Raw genomic sequence first — 7183 nt, 5'->3', positions numbered from 1 at the left:
GTGGTAACAAGACAGTGATGATGGTGTTGACAGCACTGGTGATTATGGTGATGGTAGTGACTGTCCTATGATTGCAATGGCGATAATGGCAGTGATTAAGGCAGGGGTGTTAACATGGTAAGAACAGTGGTGATGCTGAACATGTGGTGATGGTCATGAAACGATGGTGACGATGGGAGTAGTGATGATTATGCTGATGATGATGGTAATGACGACAGTGAGAACACAGGTAACGATGATGTTAAGAAGTGCTGGTGGTGATTGTAGTAGAGATGCTGATGATGCAGTAGTGATGATGGCGATGGGGATAACAAATACTGCCGGCCAATTGGAGATGCAAATTTGGACACTTGGACCACAGCTTCTGTGTGACGACACTGGGAAAATACATCCAGAAAAGTTAACATCAATGATCCTAATATTTTATTAATCAAAGCTGAATATTCATCCCAGCTAGTGTATTGGAATGAATTATCAAGAGGATGCAAAGGTCGTACTTTCATATAATTCTTCTTCGGATATTTTTCTCACCAACCTAATCATAACCAGAAAACCTAACCCTAACCCTATAACCTAGCACTAACAGTAATCCAATCTTGACCTTAACCAAACTCAGCCCAAAACCTAACCCAACCCAACCCTGACACTAAACAACCCTAACCCTAACCCGACATTAACCCTAATCAAATCCTAACCCTAAGCCCTAACCATAATCAACCCTAACCCAACCCTAACCCTAACCTTAACCCTAACCCAACCCCAATAACTCTAACCCTCTAACCCTAACCCATACACATGCATACACAATACATATGTGTACACACTGTGAATAATATGTCGCTTTCTTTCAGGAGTATGTCTTTAAGCTGCAGAACATATTTTCCTTTTTGTTTTTTGTGCAGGTGTGTACATGTGTGTGTGCACAGTCATGTAGAAGCCAGAGGTTGGTGCTGAACGGCTTCCTCAACTGCTCTCCACTTTGTTTTTGAGACAAGGCTCTCACTGAACCTGGAACTCACCAACCTGACCAGACTAGCTGGCCAGTCCAGTGATCCTCCTGTCTCAGCTCCTAGCCTTTTGCATGGGTACTGGGGATCCAAACTCAATTGTTCTCATTATTGCACAGCAAACACTTTTCCCTCTGACCCATCTCCTCATCTTCTGTGCTTTGTACCTACTGCACACTTCCATTCAAGTAGGACATGTTCCAACAGCTCACTGGCTACCTGTGCTCAGTGGCACCGTACTGGACAGTCCCGCTCTGAGGCCTCTCCTCAAAGGATACACATTGTTCGTCCTACACCTGAGTCATGTCTGTGGCTCTAGGATCAAAACCAACATGGGAACAGCCTCCTCCATCATGTAACTGGAGAGCTCCTGCAGAGCCCACAGCTCTGCAGCCTGGAACTGGAGTACTAGGAGTCAAAAGTGTCAGAATTCTCATGTGTTCGCATTCTTCCTTCTGGAATTCTGGTGGCTAACTTCGAAAGTGAAGCCTGAGTGTTCTAACTCATCTGCACAATGTAAAAATAGAAGATGGTCAGCTTTGAACACTCACCGCCTCCATGCTCTGTTTAAAGATATTTCATGATCGCCACTCCAGATTTGAAAGATATTTACAATCTAGCAAGATCTTCAGTCCTGTAGCTGTGAGAACCACATACAAGTTGAAAGTTGATTTATCTTATAATTAGGTTTGGGAAACTTCTTTGAATGTGACTAAGATGAACCATCATAGTCCATAGATCTTAACATAAGGGTTTTGGATCTTATTGATTAATTCCATTTTGGCTGCCACATTTTCATGTGTAAGCACTAGGACACCCTCAACTGGCCCCATCCTCTTCACTCTATTGAAAACCCAGACAGAAAGCACTGGGTGTCCATTCCACTTCAGCCACTGTGCAGAGCTCTGACGTGTGTGCTTCCTGTGGAATCCACTGACCTCACTTCTCTTCTTCCGCATTCACCGCCATCTCTTCCCATTTTACATTATATGAATTTCATCTGCCTCAAGTCCTTTCTCGAATGAGTCATATTTTAATTCATTAATTGATTCCATTTTAGTAACGGCCAAAAACTGACATTGCAAATATCAATTAAGCATACTGAACTATATAATGTCATTCACAAATTTCATTTATGAGATGTGGCTAAGTGACCATTAGTCATGAAGAGTAGAACAATAGGTTAAGACAACTCACACAATGAGGGAAGTGTTTGCAAATTCTATACCAATAAAGAGCTAGTATAAAACTATGTAATAAACTCAATACAATAACAACAATAAAACAAAAACAAAGAGCCAATTAAAAAAAGAAAGGGCCAGAAGGCAGCGCTTCACTCTCAGGTCAAAATGGCGGGCAGAGCCACTATTGCAGAGTCAAGCAAGCGGCTGGATGGTTTCTGAAACTGGTATTATAATGCTGCAGGATTCCACAGACTGGGGGTAACGCAAGATGACGCAATATACGAGACTGAAGAGGTGAAAGAAGCCATAAGAAGGCTTCCTGGGGATCTTTATAATGACAGAATGTTTTGAATTAAGAGAGCTCTGGACCTGACCATGAGGTATCAGATCTTGCCTAAGGAGGAGTGGGCAAAATATGAGGAGGACAAATTCTACCTTGAATCCTATCTGAAAGAGGTTATTCGGGAAAGAAAAGAGAAATAAGAATGGGCAAAGAAGTGATCTTGTAGTTGAGATCTGTGGATGTGCCTGGTCTCGGCATATTTTTATGAAGTTGTTTCAACCTGAATCACAATTTAAGAATTATTTGCTCTGGAGATGCCCACTTTGACTATTGTAAGCAAAAACAAAAAAACAAAAAAAAAGAAAAGAAAGAAAGAAAAGAAAAAGAAAGAAAGAAAAGAAAAAGAAAGAGCCTAAAAAGACTTATTTCCAAAGAAGACATACAAAGAGCCAATAAGTCTTTGAAAACGGCATCAACAATTATCCTGGAAATGCAAACCCAAAACCACAGTAAGATTACATTCCCACCAATAGGCTAGTGATTGTCAAAAGACAAGGGATAAATACCCACAAAGAAGCCTTGGTAGAGGACAATGGCTCTGAACCTGTGGGTCCTGACCGCTTTGGGGGTCAAATATCATATTTTTACATTACAACTCGTAACAGTAGCACAGTAGCAAAATTGCACTTATGAAGAAGTGACAAAATAACTATTTTATGGTTGGGGGTCACCACAACCGGAGGAAATGTACTTGGAAGGCTGGGGGCCACTATTCTAGGGTTTGGGTGTGAGTGTGAACTGGAACATCCATCGCAGAAGACAATGTGAGGCTCTTTGAACAACTATGAGTAGAATGGGATACAGCAATCCCATTGAAATCATGGTGTTAAAAAGATACTTGCTTCCCCAGAATCATGGGTGAAGTACTCTCAGCAGCAAGATGCAGAGGCAGCCTTCATCCATCAATCAAATTAGGGATGGAAATCAATGTGGCATATGAACATAATGGAGCAATATTTAGTCTTAAACAAAGAAGGAAGTCCTACATTTACTATAGATGAGCTTGGAGAAAAGAAATGAAATATGCTAGGCAGAAGGGGGACATACTGTCTGCCCTCATTTATAAATGGAAGCTAAGACACCATCATTGCCAAAGGCAGGAGGTGGGGAAACAGGTAGACAGATGTTGGTCAAAGGTGCAATGATAAGATGAAAAAATTCTAGAACCCTGGTGTTCAGTGTGGTGACTGTTGTTACAACAGACTATTTATCATACTATATTCTACCATTTCCTGAAATTTCCAAAGGGAGTCAGTAGTGAGCCATCTCACCCTACAGAAGATAACTGTGTGAGGTGATGTGGTGACATTTCACAGGACATACGTGTTACAATTATGGTTTTAAAATGAGATACTACACTTAAAATTCTGAACATAAGATTATGCTTAAAATCCTTCAGATGATCCAGTGGGCTGAAGGGCAGTGGCGGGTGGGGGGGTGGAGCATGAAGGATCACGCACAGCATGTATTTTCTTGAAGCTTCCCCTGATTTTCGTCTTACTACAGCTGAGAGTTCACTATGGAGTTTCCATGTTGTATCTGCCTGGCTAGTTAACAAGGAACCTGGGCTTGTCCATCCCCGCTCCAGGACATGCTCTTAGCTCAGTGTTTGTCCTTGGAGAGCCCCATCTTACAACTAGCTCTCATGGGTGTTAGTTTAAGGCTGGCTTCTTCATTGACTCCAATCACTTAGGACAAACAATAGAAGAAGAATCCCCTGGAAGTTGTAGTAAGAAGGGTCTCTGCCAAGTAATTTCTAATCAGGGCCATTTAATCACCCAAAGAGCAGCGTGTGTTTGGTCTGGTCCCTGGATACAGTTCTACTAATACATTCAGGGAAAACACTACCATACAACAACGCATTTCATCAGGGCAGGGTCATCCCTTCTACTGATGTGCTCAGCTTATAACCAGAAGACAGTCCTTGATAAGGACAGAGCTCCTATAGTGTGGAGGGTGCAGAAAGAGGGGTTTCCATGGTGACATGCAGCTACCGTGAGAAGGCTTCCAACAAGTGGACTGATTGCTTTGATGAGAGACATCGTGAATCTTCCTATCTCTTTACTCTATTTGTTCAGTAATACCCAGCCAACATTACGGAGTGCTTGTAACCATATACATAAGAAAGAGCAGGGAGAGAGGCCAGGGTCTCTGCAGTAATTGGCCCCTCTCAGCCTTGACACTGATGCACTCTGCAGCAGGTAGTGCTCTGCTGTGGGGACCAGCCCATGCACTGCAGGTTCTTGAGTGGCATCTCTGACTTCCGACTAGATACCAGGAGCACTCCCAGACAAGACAACAGAAAATGTCTTCAGGAAGCCCGGGCGTCCCTTGCATGACAAAATCACACTCAGGTGGAAATCAGGGATCAAGTGAAGAACATGGACAAGAGCAGTTCTCAGACCCATGTTGGGATGGCAGTCATTGCCATGGAGAAACAGGAGGGACAACTGAGTCCATGGAATAACCAGGAGGTGAAGGAAGGCTTCCTGGATGATGACACCCTAGAAACTGGGAACAGTGGGATAGGCCTGGGAGGAGATTCGAACTGAGGGCGTGTGGTAGCAGGCTAGACCTGGGGTGGGAAAGGCAGAGAACCACAGAAAGCTCTATGATGCTCATGGAGACAGGAACTAAGATCTAGAAACAAGTACATGATGGAGGAGAAGTCTAAGGTGTATCTGTTTGTCTAGTCTCCATCAAGTTCGCAGTAGACACAAGTGCACACCATTCAAAAGGCCTCCAGGCAGCCCGATAGATGTGACTTACACTGTGTGGAGCCTTTGTTTCTATGGTGTGTGTGTGTGTGTGTGTGTGTGTGTGTGTGTGTGTGTGTGTGTGTGTGTGTGTGTGATGTGTTGTGAGGGGATTTGGCTGCTGTGTGAGTATATGTAAAGGCCAGAGATTGATGTCAGGATACCTTTTTAATCACTTCTCAAGCTTATGTTTGACACCTGAGGCTTGTTCTTTTAGTTCTTGAGTGGCATCTCTGACTTCCGACTAGATACCAGGAGCACTCCCAGACAAGACAACAGAAAATGTCTTCAGGAAGCCTGGGCGTCCCTTGCATGACAAAATCACACTCAGGTGGAAATCAGGGATCAAGTGAAGAACATGGACAAGAGCAGTTCTCAGACCCATATTGGGATGGCAGCCATTGCCATGGAGAAACAGTTTGCTGGCCCATGAGTCCTCAAGCTCCTCCAGTCTACTGACTCAGTGCAGGGGTTACAGGCACATGCAATAACACCCAGATTTTACATGGGTGCTTGGGATCTAAACTTGGGGTTCTCATGTTTGCACACCAAACACTTCACCTTCTGAGTCATCTCTCCAACCTTTGTGTCTATATTTCTAAAAGCAGTGTCACAATCCTAGCTTCCTAGGCTCATCCAAAGGATGAAATATGACGATATGCACATGGCACAGCACCCAAGCATGTGAGTCACTCTAAACCCCAACCTCCCAGTGCGTCTCTGCACAGTGAGCACTTTTCAACTCTAATGGTCCCTCAGGACTTTTACTTTCTTCTATGCCACCTCCTGAAAAGTAAACAAGCAAGATATCAGAGTCTTGATCAATGAAAGTTAGAGATGAAATTCAGGTGACCTTGTACAGCCTTGGTGCAGTGGGAAGGGGCTTGGACCTGCCTAGGCTCAGTGTGCTGGGCTCTGCTGACTCCCTATGGGAGACCTCAATTTGGGGGATGTAGGAATGTAGGATGGCTTGGGAAAGAGGGCTAGGGGTGGGAGGAGGGAGGAGGGGGGATCTGTGGATAGTATGTGGAGTGAGTAGAAAATTTCTTAATAAAGAAAAATGAAAAAAAAAAGAAAAGAAATTCAAGTGACAACAGGGTTGTGCACCTGTCACTGAAGACCTTGGTCCTCCTAAGCACCATATCTTACAACATACCAGGGAGCCTGGGTTCTGAAAGCAGTAATGGCCACTCTATGCACCACAGCATTAGTAGAGGCTATCCTCATAACCAACGCTCAGAGGTCTGGTGGGGCAACGGGAGGAGGAGGGGAGTGAAGGAGATGGATTTTTATGTAGATGTCATTCTGCTAATTGTTCCTTAGAAGAATGGGTGCTACTCCCGGGCTCTGCCTGCCTTTGTAGCCTCCCACTAGGCGCTTGCATAGAGATCCCACCATCTGAAAACCACTGAGGAAGCAGAGTACTGTGGGCACGTGGCCATCATCAGAGCCTGTGCTACCTTCAGCAGTCGCTCCTGGCACTCGACTCTTCCTGTGACAACATCTCTAATCCTTTCCAAACATTATTCATCTTCCACATCTGTCTCAGACAGACAGGAACATCCCTGGCATTGCACGAGCTTGCAATGCTTCCAAGAGAGAGGAGGCAGCATAATGTCAGACGATGCTGCCAGAATCCACACGCTGCCTTTGCTTGGGGTGAAATAGATCCTGATGTCAGTCACAGATAATAATAGTCTGAATGTCATGTGAAAATCAAGATGTGCTAAGCGACTTTCTTGTTTAAGAGAGATGTCAGGCACTGCAGGTGCACCTAGGTGACTAGACTCTGAGATCGTGCTGAAGCCAAGGGCCAGCAACTTTCTCCTGTGTCATGACATTTGGCTGCACACTGGAGAAGGAGAGGACATAGGTGTAGAGGACCCAGCTGCT

The 7183-nt window shown here is 44.4% G+C and overlaps 1 pseudogene; it reads left to right on the top strand.

Moving 5' to 3' along the window:
- The first annotated feature begins 2356 nt into the window (after nt 1-2356).
- On the top strand, nt 2357-2692 carry LOC128098230 (cytochrome b-c1 complex subunit 7-like; annotated as a pseudogene).
- Nucleotides 2693-7183: the final 4491 nt, after the last annotated feature.

This window comes from Peromyscus californicus, unplaced genomic scaffold, assembly GCF_007827085.1.
Source record: "Peromyscus californicus insignis strain IS unplaced genomic scaffold, ASM782708v3 Scaffold_6__1_contigs__length_162567912, whole genome shotgun sequence".
Classification (NCBI taxonomy): Eukaryota; Metazoa; Chordata; class Mammalia; order Rodentia; family Cricetidae; genus Peromyscus; species Peromyscus californicus.
Note: the sequence above shows the minus strand (reverse complement) of the source record. Positions and strands in the feature narration are given on the sequence as shown.